At 32.6% G+C, this 18,407-nt stretch overlaps 4 non-coding genes across 4 annotated transcripts; all 4 read right to left on the minus strand.

The window, feature by feature from the left end:
* Positions 1-1,428: 1,428 nt before the first annotated feature.
* On the minus strand, positions 1,429-1,587 carry MIR169E (microRNA MIR169e). The gene has a single exon (NR_161506.1). It is a non-coding gene; the product is annotated as a microRNA MIR169e (primary transcript).
* Positions 1,588-5,766: 4,179 nt separating this feature from the next.
* On the minus strand, positions 5,767-5,919 carry MIR169D (microRNA MIR169d). Its single transcript, NR_161505.1, has one exon. It is a non-coding gene; the product is annotated as a microRNA MIR169d (primary transcript).
* Positions 5,920-6,017: 98 nt separating this feature from the next.
* Positions 6,018-6,173, minus strand: MIR169I (microRNA MIR169i). Its single transcript, NR_161510.1, has one exon. It is a non-coding gene; the product is annotated as a microRNA MIR169i (primary transcript).
* Positions 6,174-14,993: 8,820 nt separating this feature from the next.
* Positions 14,994-15,100, minus strand: LOC112497411 (small nucleolar RNA R71). Its single transcript, XR_003064207.1, has one exon. It is a non-coding gene; the product is annotated as a small nucleolar RNA R71 (small nucleolar RNA).
* Positions 15,101-18,407: the final 3,307 nt, after the last annotated feature.

The raw sequence follows: 18,407 nt of genomic DNA on the forward strand, positions 1-18,407 counted from the left end.
TCCCACAACCATAATAAAACTTGAATCTTCATCTAATGATTGTTTATGATTTTCTTTGATATTGAGGTATTGTAATTTTTAATCTACAGCTGTTATAACATAAAATTAGTAGCAGTACAAAGAAAAAAAAATAGTTAAATATTTAATAAATCTAATAGTTGTGGAGTAAAAATTGATAATATTTTTAAAAGAAAATAGTTTTATGACATTAAGAAACTATTATAAAATAAAAAAATAAATTATTTAAATTTTTTGTAAGAGTATTTAATTACTTTCTTTAATAGACAATTAAGTCAATCTTAGAGTGGAGCTTTTAACATCCCTCTAAAATCCTTTTAGCACCCTTTTGAATTCATTTCCTCCGTTCATTTAATAAAATACGAATTCAGATATTAAAATTAACCATCTTTCCATAAAATTTTACCCAAAAAAGTATTTATTTTTTAAATCACATGCAAATATTAAAATATTCAATTTTTATCTTAATTTTTTCTTATTATATAAGTTCTATCTTCATAACTCTATAATTTTATAATTTTTTAAAAATTATTTCTCAATTAAAATTTAAAATATAAATATAAATTATGAAATAAGGTGGGTGTAAAAAATATGTTAAAGAATAACTCGTAAATTAATTTATCTTAAATTATTTAAGTAATTTTAATCGAAAGTGAATTTTAAGAGAAAATATTTTGAGGGGTGTCAAAAGCCAACACTAAATATTATTAATGGACCGACCTTGAGTCCTAAACACACGCAATGTCTCACCCGGCCCATGTTGTTTTATGCATTTCTGTCTGATATAAAGCATCATTATTCCTTTTGTTTGCATGGAGCGACAGAACTCAAAAGCATTATCGATTGGTGAGCTTTAATGATATTTTACTAGCAACTGTATCGTTAGATTACATCAGGGATCAAAAGAATAACCTTTTGCTTGCGTAGAAAATATCTCGTGATGATCTTCTTAGCTTTTATCTTAACAAACACGTAAATATTATTTTTAGTGAATAAATTAAATTGTGAAAAAAAGAGATTAATTACATATCTTTAAAATTTCAGAACAACTTGATAATTAACGAGAGGCTATCCCACTAAGATATAATTCCTTTCCGTCTTTTAATGATTTGTACAACATGAAGATGTAAGCTGGATCTTTTATAATAACTTCTTAATTACTTTACTGAATAATTGAGACAGTGACACGAAAATATCCTTCGGTTCAGGGGAAGGTTTGTTTTTCCATCGATAAATAAAATAAAGTAATTATGCTAATATTTAATTAATTCCAAGAAAAACCTATCTAATAATGCTTTTATTCATTACATCGCTTTTCTTCTTCGTTAATTTGACATATATATACTGAACTCTGGAGTTTCTTCATATTTAATGAAAAATAACAACAGAAGTGCAAGATCCAAGAAGAGAAGGCCTAGCATGAAAGATAAGAGCCTGTGACTTAGCCAAGGAGACTGCCTGGCAACCAAACAAGAGAGGCTTCCAGCCACTTGAAACCCTCGTCTTGCAATCAAGGTGCAGGCAAGTCATCCTTGGCTAACAAACAATGATATTATATTCATGTAAGACCCCTCTCCTTATATTTATCTGCATCAAACCTTTCTGCTAAGTGAGTAAGCACCAAATATTTGAGCTTCGTGAAGAAGAGAAAGGCTTACCGTGAAAGACATGCAAGAGACTGTCAAGTTAGCCAAAAGACGACCGCCTAATAATACCCCAAAGGGGTTTTAATCAAATTAGTAATTTAACCAACATTTGGACACCACTTGGAAATTAAGATCAGGCGCGAGTCATCCTTGGCTGCTAAACTATACTCTTGGCTTCAGGTAAGGCCTCTGTTCCTCTATTTATAGCCAATCCAAGATTGCATGTTAGACTCGGATCACCACATCTTTTGCCTCGTCATTGAGTTTCTTTTTTTTGTTTTAATATTTATTTTAACCCATTCCACTGGAGTTGAGATGAGGGAATATAGGGTGCGTTTGAAGTTGAGGTTGGACAATTATAATTTTTAAGTTATAATATTAAAATATTTAATAAATAATAACTACTATATTGATATAATTTTTTATTTATAAAATAAAAAATTTATTATTTAATAATTTTATTAAAATTATTATTTAAAATTTATATTTATTATATATTATTAATTTTTATTTTATTATTATAATTTTTTTCTACCACAACTGTATTTTAAAACTCAATTCTAAATATGACAATATTCTATTAACTTGCAGTGATCCCATGCAATTTATTTCAACTATTGTGGAGATAGAATTTCCACTGCTAATTAGGAAAGCCCTGGAAGGTATCCGCGTGGCAGAAGTGGAACTGCTTTCCAAGCACAATTGCTGGTGCAACTTGCTCTGACTCTGACCTCCAGAAATATCTTCATCCCTCAAAAGATAATGTAATAAACTAAAGCTGTAAGCTGATATTATGCCTTGCTTGTCCATGTTACATTGAACACTGATGTTGGCCATGGCACTTGGCGTGCACATGCATTTTGAGAGTTTGGATTCGATCGATCTGGTTGGCTCCAGTTGATACAAATTAAATTCATGGGCTTAAAGGCATACATAAGCCAAGCTTACATGCAAGCCAATTATGGCAAGCGATATAAGCCAGGGTTCATTCCATGATGTCCATATATATTCTTTAAGGACATTATCTTTATGTATGGCGCTCCTCTGACCTCTTTTATTTAATTTCTAGTAAAATATTTCTGACCTTTAAATTTCGAAACCTTTTGATACTTGATGATTTTGACCTCACATATAGAAGGGTAGAATAATATTATCAAGAAAAGATTTATTTGAAAGGTTTGTATATGGTTGATTTGCTCACAGACGAGAGCCACCGACCACGTCCCATTCTTATGCCTTTTCCCTATTCTTCTCTTCTTTAGGAGGCATCGTCAATCCATTAAGATTTCCATAAAATTTAAAGTTCTAGAAATAACATTAAATGTTATTTTCAGCATCTATGGAAGTGAATGCAACAGCTTATTAAATGACTGTTTTTAGTAGATTTTGAGAGTGTGAGTGAAAGTCACAAAATTAAATTAAGAAAAATGAATTTATTTTTGTTGGGATGTAGGATGTTTCGCTTGCTCTGGGTGAATTTTTTTTTTTTTCATAAATTTTAAGGAGTGAAGGAAGAGTGAGAGGATGATGGATAAAGTGAGAGGTTTTAATCCCGGCTAGGAGAGCTTGTCGAGTCGCCTTAGACCTACAAAATAATGAAAAAAGAGGTCATAGGTGGAGCTGAGGGTGGCTGACGACCACACTCTGACACTCAAATTAGAGTTGCTCAGGTTAGAGAGCTTGCAAACTCTTAATAATGGAGGTTGGAGGTAGAAGAAACTTAACCCTTGTGGTGTGTGTGTTGGCCCTTCTGATAAAAATAAAACACGGGTATTTTATAAGGTGTACCCTGACTGACGTACCACCTGGCGTTATTTTATTGGTGTTCCTTATTGGTACATCAGAGATATTCTTATCTTTCTCACGTGTGACTGCTTCAGTGTTTCAAAATATGCTTGGAGAGCAAGTATGAGGCGCATATACGTGTTAGGCGTAGAGGGATGGTCCCACATACCTTTGCTAAAGCTGTTGAGAATTTGCAGGCTTGGCAGGAGAGGACAGGTGGTCCCAACTGTCCTAATAACAACCTTTTGGCCTGTTTGAAGGCGTGACATGTTGTTGTTTCCTCTTTTTCAGCACAATATTCCCTCGTTGATTTCTTATTTTTTACTAAGGAATCAACCAATCTTTTTTCAAATAATGCCTCTTTTATCTCCTGACATTTTTAAAATATATTTTTGAGCTTTTTACCCTTACTCGGCGTACTTCGGGTATCCCACAGAACTACTGGAGTACTCGGTGTAAGCCAACATTTTTGTGATGACTCCAGCTACAAAACTCCATATCGACACCTGACATTTTTATTTCGTCTTCTACTTCTCCCCCAAACAATGACCTCATTATATATATATATTTTTTCCCATCAAATTTCATTGCTTGACTTGTTAGTAACATCTTCATTAGTTTTATCCATTTATATTGATGAATTTAACATCTACTCTTACTATATATCTTAGTGGTGACTAGTCGAATAGGTGGTAAAATCTCTTTGGATGTGGTACAAGTGATTTGAGATTCAAACCTCATACTCCTACTTATATTGGAAGAGATTTATTTTTATTATGTAATATAAGAAAAGAGTAGGTATACACGCACTCTAATTAAAAATATTATGAATAAACACCCTTATTTTAATAAAATTATTTATTGCAAAAGTATAAATAAGCTTTCTTCAAATACATAATCTCCAATTCACAGGCTTCTTTTACATTTATATTTCTATACTTATCTCAATTGACAAGTCACTATTCGAAATCTGTCATATATTAGATGTTTTTCATCATAATTGTTATAATTTCACATTATATGTCAATAAATTTCAAATCATATATATACCATATCATTTCAGATACAAGCTATAAATCCCAAACCAAATACATATTTGTAGCATTGCTCTATACATCATCAATGTTAAATGCTTTCTTACAGGAGTTTATTCATCAATTATTAACGTTTCAACAGTGTGACACTTATGTTCTAATACAATTTCCTAGATGATAATTTTTCTCTTCAGGCTGAAGGGGATACTTTCAAATATTTAAAAGAAATGACCTCTCCATTGATGCACACAGAACTTGAACCTCTTATCATTCATTAAAAAAGAAAAGTAATTTACCATTAACCAAATGGATAGCTTCCCAAATAAATATCAAAATTTGTGGACATTGAAGGGTCGACGGTGAATGCGCGTGCTTATAAGAATTTTTTGGCGTTCGGTTGATTAGCTAGCTTTTGCTGTCAGTCATGTCTTCTATTATAGTTCCAAAAACTGTGTTTTTGGAAGAATTTGTTCACCGTCGAGTTCTGAACAATATGGATTAACTATATATTGCCTTATATAACATGTCGAATAACGGACTTATTTCAAAACAATAAAGCTACAGTTTTCAATTAATATCTCAAAATTTTCATTAATTTACTAGTAAATTTTTGAGAATTTTAAAATTACTTATTAATTAGGAAGTGTATAGTAATATTACTCATTTATAAAAGTGAGGATTATACGTATAAGAATTCTTGAATTTTTTGTGAATGAAACTGCGAACGTTCCTTGATTCATCTTGCAGACAATACAAGGGACAATACGTACTACTTACAAGTTTGTGCGTAAATTAATAGAAATAAGGAAAGCTACCAGTGCGGTAATTACCTCCTGAATATTGATCTTGTTTACTAATAATTAAATAACACATTACTAGCCATTTGAGTATGATTATGGCTTGTAACGGTTGGTGAAGATACTGCTTGATTTCCTTTGATTTTTTCATGTGCAGAATTACAGAGTAATTAAAATGACTCCTTGATGGAGAATCCATTAGCCACGGCAGCAAAAAGGTCATGGAATTATATACAATGAAAATAAGAAAGCTGCATGTCATCTATCATAATTCAGAAGTGGCGTATATGTTTGTAATTCGTGTTACCATTTTAGTTTTTAGATTCGCCTCTGTAGCTTGCATTGCATATCTATTTACATACCTCTAATTTTCAGTTGTCCATTGTTTCACGAAATGCATTAATATGTAATTGCTGGCTAGTTTGAGCCCTTCGCACGACGGTACATAAATCAAACGAGCTGTGTCTTTATCGAGGAGGAAGAAAAGGTTTAGCATGAAAGAGAAGAAGCTGTCAGCTTAGCCAAGGAGACTGCCTGGCAACCAAACAAAAGGCTTCAAAGCTTGAAACCTAATTATATTGCAAGCCGCAGGCAAGTCATCCTTGGCTAACAAAAATTACTCTTATCTTCATGCAAGACCCCTCTTCCTTATTAGATTATTCATGCTTCATTTAGCACAATGCAATTGCTTTTATATAGTTTTGAGAGATCTTACTTAGCTTGGAGAAGAAGAGAAGGCCTAGCATGAGAGACAAGAGACTGTCAAGTTAGCCAAGGTGACTGCCTGGTAACCCATCAATGGCTTCATTTAAAAAACTAATTAATCAATATGATTAATCTGAAACCGCTTAATTGGAAGAATCAGGCAAGTCATCCTTGGCTACCAAACTAGACTCTCATTTTCATGCTAGGCCTCTCTCCCTCTATCTATGATATCGTATTCATTCACCAATATGGGAATTGTGGAATGGTTTTGTTGTGTTTTCAAGTGTCTATTTATAGGCGCCAACGAAAGGCTTGTTAGGTTCGGTCCATTGGTACCCAATTTAGCTAGTGATATATCATCTTATCAAATTGCCACATCGATAAATTTCTCTTTCCTTTCATTTTCCTCACATTTTTCTACTTATCGAGTTCACTACCATATTGCGTTGCCTGGCATTATATAGTTGGGATATATTCTCTTGAGTGACCCTATGCATTTTATTTCATTTAATTTATTTCCATTTTTGGAAAGTTTCCCACTAGCAAGCAATTGCCTGGGAATGGTTCAATTAATTAGCGAGGTGGCATAATTACCGGGTGATAACCTTTAATTATACCCTCTGTGTATAAGGCTGCTGTAAGATGATATATTATATATATGCCTTGCAGCTGGTTGCATTGATTCTTGGAATGTGCATGCATCTATAAAGGTTTGGTTATTAATTGTCACCAGTCTGAAACACATAAGCCGGAGAGCTAGCTCTCACTATTTTCGGACCAATTATGATAAAGAGTTCATTATTCATGTCATTACTTCTTTTCCGTTTTTATGTTGCGTTTACTTTTTGGATTGGAGTGGGAATCCCGAGGAGTGGGAATCCTTGGATTAGGAGTGTGGAATGAGAGTGAGAGTAGGTTGTTTACTTACACTAGAATGGAAGCATGAAATAGAGATCAGAATCCAATTTATGTGTTTACTTTGTCTTGGATTGGGAGTAAATAGTTTCAAATTACAATTTTATCCTTATTTAAAGAATTATAGTTTTTAATTACAAAACTAATAAAAAATATATTTAATGAATAATATTTATTTTATTATATTTATAAATTTATTATAATTATTAATATTCTTAATTATGAACAATAAATTATTAATTTTAATATAAAATGAAACCTTATTTTATTTTATTTAATATAATTATATTAAATTTATTATTATATAAAATAATAATATAATATTATTTAGTACAAAATTAATATTTTCTTAGAATAAACTATTTATTATTATTATTATTAAATAAATATAGTACTATTATTTTTAAAATAAATATAGTACTATTATTTTTAAAATAAATATAATAATATTATATTTATTAATTCTCTATTAATGTAATAGTATTATTTTAAAATAATTTTAACTTAGAATCAATGTAAATTATTATTTAGTTAAATATAATATTATTATTCAAATAAATATTATTTATTTTATTTATTAATTATAAAATATTAAATTAAATTAAATTAAATGAAAGGGTAAAAATGGGAGAGGTGGGAGTGGATTCCCACTCCCACCTCCCCCAATGGGAGTCCCACTCCCACTCCCCACTCCAAAAATGAGTGGGGCCAACGAAGTGGGATTCCCAATCCGTGGCCATTTTAAGCAAGTAAACGCTGGAGTGGGAGGAATCCACACTCCTCACTCCCACTCCAGCAAATAAACACAACCTTAATAAATTCTTTGACCTTTCTAGATTCTTTTGACATTATATGATTTTGACATCCCATGGAATGGAAGGAAAGAAGAATAATATGAAAAAACAAATGTTGCAAATGGGATATGGTGGCACTGAAGGCTGTCATTTGCTCAGATAACCAAAACCAATTAATCCCCATCTTCTTCTATTTTTATAGAGAAAACAGCCAAAATCCCCCTGATTTTTAACATAATCCTACCATTTTAAAGACTACCATAACTTCCACATTGTTAAAACATTCATGGTTAGACTCACTTTTTGAAGATGATAATATTCTGCTAGCTTCCATGATGAACCTGCTCTTTGTTGCTAAAAAGGTGGGTTTCTTTTAGTCTCTCTCTCTTTTAAGATTATTTGTTATATTATGTTTAGAAGCTAACTAAGGTAGTATCTTTTTTATCTGAAATTTGAATAAATTTGAATTTTGCTGAAGTTTGAATAAGCGTGAATATAAATATCTAAATAATATGTTTATTTTTTTTAAACGTTTAAATATAAATGTTAAGTTGTTTGTTTTATGAAAATAAATGTTTTAAATTTGGTATTTTGACATTTATGTTCTCTGTAGGTGGTATATATAATAATTTTTACATTTTTGTCTGTTTGTAAGAAATGAAATGAAGAAAATCAAGAAATTTAGATTTATTTATGTTTCCTTTCAAAAGAATAGATTTTATATTTTGTAATAATTTTTATGTATTCGTCATCAATAATAACAATTCTTGTATTTTCATAATGATTTTAATTATTATTGTAATTCTATAAGAATTTGTTTGATTTATTGTAATCCATATTGTGAAATTACTTTCATTTCTTTCATATTCGGTAATGAAAATATTTGTCTCCAAATGCAACAACTTGCGACTAAACCAATTTTGTTGTAAATTACGATATTAAGCAACAAACATTTTTTTATTGCATGATGATAGCCAATTCAATTCCCTTGTCATTTTCAAACTTATTGGCAACGTTTTTTTTTAAACAATCTGAGACAAAATAAATAGTTGTAATATGCGTCATTTAGCAAATGAATTTTTGAACATTTTCAAGCTTCTTTTGCAATGGTTTTTAAACTAAATAAATCATTGTTATACGACCTATTTGGCAATGAAATTTTTGCTAGATAATTTCGTTGCAAAATATTTTCTAAGATGGACATTTAGCCCCTGAGTTTCAAAAAAAAAATTTATTTTGTGGAAAAATGCATTTTGCAATGATATTCTTTATTCTATGACGAAATGAGTTTGTCATAGAATATAATTTTTCTTTCAGTAAATACAAATGATTGAGATATACATAATGTTGAATAAAATTTATTTACGAAACATGTATATAATTTTTTTTATTGTGTATATATAATGATTGATAGGTAAAACAAATATTTTATATTAGTAAATTTTTTATTTTGTCATCTCAATATGATTGGCAATAATAATAATCTCTTTTTTATTTACTAATTAATAAGGATAATTTTTATTCTTGTACTATGCATAAAGATATTATGGAATTATATTAAGTATAAAACTGATTTTAGAATTAGATTTTGAAAAGTAACTCCTTCCTTACTTTTTAAAATTTATTGTAAGATATGATGATTGTTTTTAAAAAATTATCAAATATCAAAATTTTTAAAAAATTATCAAATATCAAAATTTTTAAAAAATTATCAAATATCAAAATTAACTTTCAAAATTACTTTCAAATATCTTAAAAGCAATTCCAAATGGACCGTCAGCCACATTTTGTAGCCTTAATGTTTGGCATTTGGTTGCCATTTAAGAGCCAATGAAGGATTTTGACAAAATTCGTAGTAAATCTTGGCGAAGGTTGAGTTTGAAGTTAATTTGCTGTGTTGAGCTTTGGTTTCTGAAGGGGACATTTTTTACGTCTCCATTCCTTGATCAGTTTCGATCCAAGCGTCATGTATGTTGACAATGGTATTTGTTGATGTTTGGATGGTATAGTTTGTTGTGTTGATGTTAGAGTTAGACTATTTTGTCCCCCTTCTCTTAGATGTTTATTTATTTTTATTTTTTTAATGCATTTATAATCTTCCAATAATTTTTTTTTATGATCTGTAAATATATTGTCCCTCAAAATTGACAAAAAATTAAAATAAGAAGAGTTGAGATCTTGTGATTATGTAATTATTTTTATCAATAGAAATTTGTGTTTTCCATTGTATAATGGATATGGTACCCGCTAGGGAAAATATCCCACATTAACTGAGTATTGAACTTGGGTTAAGTTTAAGTATATAAAACCTTGTCACTCTTAACTCTTGAGTTGGCTTTTGGATTAAGTTAGGATTGTAGACTTCTATATGATATCGGAGTCAAACTCATATACTACCTTATTATGTGATGGGAGTATTAGGGAAAATATCCTATATCAACTCAGTATTGAACTTGGATTAAGTATAAAAGACTTAAGGAACCCTTAACTCCTAATCTAGCTTTTGGGTTGAGTTAGGCTCGTTGGTCTGTAGACTTTTGGAATGCGTTTAGCCTTAGACTTCTATAGTAAGTGCTTCAACATAAATTAGAAATTAAAGGATTTTTGTTTTCGCCATTACGAATGATAATGCCAATATCTTTTTAGCATATTTGCATCCTTGACTATAAAAAATAACATATTTAATTCTTAGGAGAAAGGTACTTACGGGGTATTTACTAACTAGCAATCTGTAGGAGAATTAAGGAACGAGAATAAATAATGAGTTTACTTGCTTAAATGAGAGGGAGAACTAAAATTAAAGCGGCAAGCTCCATCTAAAATTAGGAATAATTATGAGAGTTCTCATTCCTTGGACTGACCATACTACCTTCCTTAATGTTTAAAATTCTCATTTCGTCATTCTTTATGTATTTGAAAAAAAATATCAATGTTCCTGCCATTCGTCATTGTCACAACTACTTACTGTTGTCATTGCACTTTTGCTACTATTGCTACTGCTACTACTACTACTTGCTGCTGTTGTTGCCGTTGTCGATCGCTGATGATGATGATGATTATTATTATTATTATAATTATGGACATTTTTATTATTGTTAAAAATAAAATTTTCTAATAATAAGTTTTTGAATTATAATAATCACAATTATTTTAGCAAATAATAACAATGATATTAATTAAGGGTATTTTAGTAACTTATAATAATCCATTCTGATTTTAAGATAAAGTAAACACATCAATGATAATGTAGTTTATTCTAATTTTGGTTGCTATAGATCAAGATAACATATTATTGTTATTTTGATGAGAAGAATTAGGATGTGATTATTTGCGCTATAGAAGCTACTATGAATACTCTTATTTTAATAAAATAATTTATTGCAAAAACACCCATAATGTGAATTACTATTTAGGACTACTTATTATGAGCTAATATAGGAAAATTCTATGATACCATAATTAAAATCACGACATCAATGCCATAATTATTGTTTATCGTTAGATTAAATCAACGACACATGATAATTATAATATAATAATTATTATATCACGCGGATTGAATGATTCCTAATCCAAGGAGGTGTTATCTCTTCTTTTTCTTCCGTGGTTTCTCAGCCACTTATTGTATAGTTCTTTCATCTCGAGTTCATGCTCGTCATCTTTCCAAAGAACACTATTTCTTATTTCTTCCTTGTTAAAAAGATCTGGTGTAGTCACAATATTTGGTGAGAGAGGGCTGTGAGTGTTGTACAAGGGCTGCATGTTGTAGACTTCCCCCAATGCTTGTCTTGCATGTAGGTATCCATTCCACATTGCATGATGGTCATCTCTAGTGTGATCATGATCTACAACTCGAACTAAAGGTGGTTTGTCTTGTCCCCAAATATCTTTTAATTTTACTATGACTATAGTAATTTGAGATATTTGATACCTATTGATTAGCTTCAATGTGAGGGGATCTTCATAGATTGGAGCAAAAAGTCTATCGAACCACCTTCCATAGTTGTACCTTCGGCTTTTGTGGATGACATGAGGTTGGAATAACATAGCCATAGGATACATGTTGAGGAGTAACAAGAATGAATAATATGCTCATGGCATAGCATCACAAATCACATAATGTCCCCAATTTGTGTATTCATTAATAACATGATGGAAGAATAGAGTAGGTTGAAAGACAAACTCATGGATTTGGTCTATGTTTGGTTATGGATTGAAAAGTTGAAAGTATAAGAACTTTTCTCCAACTTTCTTTGCTGTATAAAGATGAATGCTGTCGATCAGTGCCCAAACTCTCCATTTTGTATTGCTAGAGCTTGTCGGGTAGGTCAAATGGCTTGTGACTTTGTCAAAGATTAACTCTTTGAGTTCGGCAGGGAGATTTTCAATTATTTCAGAAGGGCTGTAAGAAAATTATTTTTCAAATCATGCTGGTGGCAACCTTCTGCTGGATTCTGGTGGATGTGACTTTACTGAAGCTGGTAATTGATACCACTTCAAAGGTTTCTTTAAAGACTAGGTGCACCATGTTTGAGAGATTGCCATGGCTGGTCTTGAGAGGAAATCTGCAACTGTGTTGGATTCTCCTTTGATGTGTTTTACCTCAAACTTGAATCTCGAGAGAAACTCAGACCATCGTGTTAGTTGAGGATCCAAAATTTCTCCTTCTTTTCTTCTGAGTAATCCTTGGAGATATTTGTAATATGTTTTAATCACAAAAGGAGTAAGTGAGAGAAAGAATTAGAACTTCTTGATTTCTTTGATTACTGCTAGCACTTCTTTCTTTGAGGATGGGTAGTGATGCTAAGCTTCACTGAACTGTCCTGATTTATAGCCACAGACTCTCCTGTTTCCATTGGATTCTTCAATCAATATTGCACTCCAATAATGATCACTACAGTGCTGTGCACAAATCCTTCGTGATGGAATGTGAATGGTGCAATGAGGCTAAGGAAGTCTGTTCTAAGCAGTAAATCTTGTACCAAAGAGTCATAAGCAAAGAAACTATGCCTTTTACTAAATGGTAAAGTTCAATAGTTTTAGTGTACTTATGACTATAGAATTGATCACCACTTGCTGTTGTAAAATTGACTTATGTTGGTTGATAACTCTATGAAATGAGAGTTATTACATCAATTCTAAACTTAAATCAAGATCACTTAGAGAGCAAATAAGATGTTTTTATTACATTTTGGTTATATTTTGCATAAACATTCATTTTAGTTAAGTCTTAATAAGTTTTGCTCGAATCAAAGTAATTTGTGCTCAAAACAGTTGCATAATTATAGGTTTTCAGAAAGTCTTAATTCATGAAGGGATGCTGAGACATTAGATTAGCAAGAGGAGGAAATAAGATGGCCGCAAAAAAAGTAAAGCACAATCGGGAACAGTGCAGTGTTGTAGCTGTTGTTAGAGCAACTAGTGCTGTAGCAATTTGGGAGCAATGAGGGAGAAAACTTAGACGCGGGCCAGTTGCAGAATCGCGATTTGCATGTTTCCTAATTTAACTCATGAACACCCACATACTTTTATTTACCCCAGTTTGCAGCATAAAAGGGGGGGCGCGCACCACATAGAAAGGCGGCAAGGAAATTATCGTGAAATCATTAGAGAAGAAAGGAGAAGAAGATCAGAATTGAAGAGTGCAATTTTGGCAACATTGAGGAATTGTGCAGAGTTATTTGGATTTGCTTTTTACCATTCTCAACTTATACTTCTCTTCTTTATTTGATTGTTCTGATGTATCCCATGAATAATATATTTATGTTTATTTTTGTCATTCAGAATATGAACTAGATTTGCTTGTAGTTGAGTGACAAACAATCCAATGGGTTTTTTGACTATTCTTATGTGTTGTTATGTCGTTGCTGTAGCATTTTACTCTAGTAGTTATTATTAATATAACTGTTATTTCGGTTGACCACCCATTTAATAGTTCAAGTTAAGATAGAGCCGTAAAAGGGAATATCTCAGTGGATATTATTAGAGTATTACTCGATCTTAATTTAAGTTTCTTGGATTAAGTTATCTTGAATCCTATAAGAGCTATACTTGAAGTTAAGATTTGTGACACACTAGACATATGTGATCACCTTGTAGGGTGGAGAGACTAAAGGATCATAAAGCCATATTATAATTAGATTAGCAACTGGTCATTGTTAATAGATTTAAGGGTATGAGAGTTCTAATATGCGACAGCTGAGGATGCATATTAATTCTACCCAGTGCTGCAGCACTTGCCGTAACAACTGGTGTTAACTTGATAAAAAACAGTCAGCCCATAAGGAGAGTTTGATCATTCAGCTACCATAGTCTTAATTGAATCTTAGACACATTTAATTTAATTTATTGCATTACGACATTGTTTTACTTTATTCTCTCACAATCATCAATTACGATAGAACCCACTTTATATTTGTTAACTTCGGACTTAAGTAGTTTGCATTATTGTGATTGCTATAACATTTCAAGTAACATCAATCCCTGTGGAGACAATCTTGAATATTCATCACTTTGTTACTTGTTGTGTATACTTGCACATTGGCATCTGTAGCATTTGATTATAAAATTAACCAACAAGTTTTTGGTGTCATTACCGGGGATTGATTGTTTATTTTTGAAGTGTGAAGTAAATCTTGATAGCGCCAATTTGATTTGATTTATTTTATTTATTGACAGATTAGTACTTGCATGCACAAAGACGAGTCTGTGGTATTCTAATTCGATCCTGAGATTGAAAGGACTGTTAGGAGACTGCGAAGAGAACAAAGGAATTCAAAAACTGTTTCAGGCATGAATAATTTGCAGGATGCAGGAAATTTGGACCCTCAGGGGCCCTTACAACTAGTGAACATTCAAGAAGAGAAGAATGTACATGCTAACGAGAGATAGCCAGGCAATAACAACATTATTTACATGGCTGATGACAGAGATAGAGCTATTAGAGATTATAATGTGTTAACTCCTCAAGTTGTACACCCTGGGATTATCAGACCTAAAGTAGAAGCTGCAAACTTTGAGTTGAAGCCAGTGATATTTCAAATGTTGCAAACAATTGGTCAATTCAATGGATTGCCAAATGAAGATCCTCATCTCCATCATAAACTGTTCTTGGAAGTGAGTGATACTTTCAAGATTGCTGGAGCAACACAAGATGCCTTAAGACTGAGGCTTTTTCCTTATTCCTTAAGAGATCGAGCAAGAGCATGGTTAAATTCGTTACCATTTGATTCCATTACTACATGGAATGAGTTGGCTGATAAATTCCTAATGAAATATTTTCCACTGACAAAAAATGTAAAATTGCGGAATGAGATTACTTATTTCCATCAACTTAAAGATAAGAGTTTGTATGAGGCTTGGGAAATATTCAAAGAACTGCTCAGAAGGTGTCTTCATCATAGCGTATGAGGCTTGGGAAATATTCAAAGAAATGCTCAGAAGGTGTCTTCATCATGGCATTCTTTGTTGCATTTAATTGGAAACTTTATACAATAGGTTGAATCCGAGTACAAGATTAATGGTGGATGCTTCAGCAAATGGAGCCCTGTTAACCAAATTGTACACTGAAGCTTATGAAATTCTGGAGATAATTGCAAATAATAATTATCAATGGCCATCAGCCAGGCAACCAGTAGCAAGAGGAACAACAAGGGTACATAACATAGATGCATTTACAGCATTATCAGCACAAGTAACCTTATTGACTAACATGGTAAAGGCCATGACATCTGCTCTAGGAGTGGTAAAGCAAGTTACTGAACTTTCTTGTTTATACTGTGGTAAAGAACATGACTTTGATAATTGTCCTGGAAATCCAGCTTTAGTAAACTATGTGGGTAATTTCAATCGACAGCTTCAGAACAGCCCATATTCAAATATTTACAACCCTGGCTAGAAACAACACCCAAATTTTTCATGGAGCAGTCAGAATCGAAATACTCCAGCATTAAATGGACAAAATAGGAACACTCAACCACTTGGTTTTCATCAGCAGAGTCAAGGGTAAAAACATATCAGTTAGGATCCAATCACTTCACTGGAAGCACTGATTAAGGAATACATTGCAAAGAATGAAGCAATTGTACAGAGTCAAGCTGTATCCTTGAGGAACCTGGAAAATCAAATGGGACAACTTGCCACAATAATGAGTAGCATGATTCAATGAAGCTTACCTAGCAACACAGAAGACCCTAAAAGAGATGGCAAAGAACACTGCAAAGTAATTAATTTGAGATCTGGAAAGAATATTGATGTCCCAGTTGATGTGACTAAAAAAGGGATGGAATTTATTTCCTCACAAAAACCACCTCAAGATGGAAGCATGTTACAGCAACCCAACCATCAAGACACTAGTTACAAGGGCCAAGCTACAGCAACTTCAAAGGGACCTCAACCAGAACATACTGAAAAAGAAGTTGCAACACCAGTAGCAACGACCTACACCAAACCAAACAAGCAGAGTTTGGTACCTTCAGAAGCTACCTAACAGTTTAGACATCCGCCACTTTTCCCACAGAGATTCCAGAAGCAAAAACAAGACAAGCAGTTCAGCCAATTCCTGGAAGTGCTGAAGCAATTACACATCAACATACCTTTTGTGGAAGCTTTAGAACAAATGCCTAATTATGTGAAATTTCTAAAAGATATCTTAGCACGAAAGAGAAGGCTGGGAGAATTTGAAACTGTTGCTTTAACACAGGAGAGCAGTCATATGCTCCAAAGTAAGATTCCTACAAAAGTGAAGGATCCAGAAAATTTTACAATACCCTATTCTATAGGAACTAGGTACACTGGCAGAGCACTTTGTGACTTGGGAGTCAGTATTAATCTGATGCCATTGTCTGTATTTAAACAGATGGGAGTAGGAGAATCCAGACCAACAACAGTTATGCTGCAATTAGCTGACATATCTTATGCATATCCTGAAGGAAAAATTGAGGATGTACTGGTGAAGATGGACAAATTCATCTTCCCAGTAAACTTCATTGTACTGGACTTTGAAGCTGATAAAGAGGTACTCATTATACTTGGAAGACCTTTCCTATCAACTGGAAAGACTCTGATAGATGTGTAGAAATGAGAGCTCACCATGAGAGCGAATGATCAACAAGTCATATTTAATGTACTAGAGGCTATGAAGAAACTTGATGAAGTAGAAGATTGTAATTTCCTAAGTGTTGTGGATTTTGTTGTAGCAGACAGAATGGACAGATGCTGCAGTAATGAGATCAACAGAGGCACCACCTTTGAAGATTTAGAAGAGGAAGATGTTGCAGCAAACCAGATAGATTGGATGGAAGAAAAGCAATATGATAGGCATAACAGGTTTATTGAGCATCTGAATCTTTCAGACAGGGAAGTAAAAATCACTTTATCATCTATTGAATCACCTCCTAGTCTTGAATTAAAATTGTTACCTTCACATTTGAAATATGTTTATCTTGGTCAAAAGAACACACTCCATGTAATCATTTCCTCTACCTTGAATGTAGGTCAAGAACAAAGTTTAGTAGATTTGCTTGGAAGATATAGAAGAGCAATTAGATGGACCATGGCAGACATCAAGGGGATAAGCCCATCAATATGCTTGCATAAAATCCTGTTAGAAGATTGCTACAGCAATTCGGTGGAGCATTAAAGAAGGTTGAACCCTATTATGAAAGAAGTGGTGAAAAAGAAAATCATCAAATGGTTGGATGCTGGAATCATATATCCAATATCAGACAGTTTATGGGTGAGCCCAGTTCAATGTGTTCCAAAGAAGGGAGGGATAACAATGATAGCTAATGAGAGGGATGAACTTATTTCTATAAGGACAGTGACTGGATGGAGGGTATGTATGAATTACAGGAAGCTCAACAAAGCCATAAGGAAAGATCACTTCCCACTCTTATTTATAGATCAAATGTTGGACAGACTTGCTGGAAAACAGTACTATTGCTTCTTAGATGGGTATTCAGGCTACAACCAGATTGCTATAGCTCCAGAAGATTAGGAGAAGACTATATTTACTTATCCTTATAGAACATTTGCCTTCAGAAGAATGCCTTTTGGTTTGTGCAATGCTCCAGGAACTTTTCAGAGATGCATGATGTCTATTTTTTCTGATATGGTAGAGCAGACTTTAGAAGTTTTCATGGATGACTTCTCAGTTTTTGGAGAGACATACAATGATTGTTTACACAACTTGGAAGAAGTTCTTAAAAGATGTGAGATGACTAACTTAGTACTCAATTGGGAAAAGTGCCATTTCATGGTGCAAGAAGGAATAATGTTGGGTCATAAGGTGTCCAAGAATGACATTGAGGTAGACAAAACTAAGATAAAGGTAATAGATAAACTGCCACCTCTCACTTCAATAAAGGATATTAGGAGTTTTTTAGGTCATGTTGGATTTTACAGAAGATTCATTAAGGATTTTTCCAAGGTACCAAAACCATTATGCTCATTCCTGGAACATGACAAGCCTTTTCACTTTTACAAAGATTGTCTCCAAGCATTTGGAGAATTAAAGAAAGCTCTGATCACTGCACTAATGGTTATATCTCCAGACTGAACTCTACCATTTGAACTGATGTGTGATGCTAATGACCATTCTGTGGGAGCAGTATTAGGGCAAAGAAATGATAAGGTTTTTCACTCCATATACTATGCAAGCAAAACTCTTACTCAAACTCAAATCAATTACACAACTACAGAGAAGGAGTTGCT

This window comes from Citrus sinensis, chromosome 2 (assembly GCF_022201045.2).
Source record: "Citrus sinensis cultivar Valencia sweet orange chromosome 2, DVS_A1.0, whole genome shotgun sequence".
NCBI classification, from domain to species: Eukaryota; Viridiplantae; Streptophyta; class Magnoliopsida; order Sapindales; family Rutaceae; genus Citrus; species Citrus sinensis.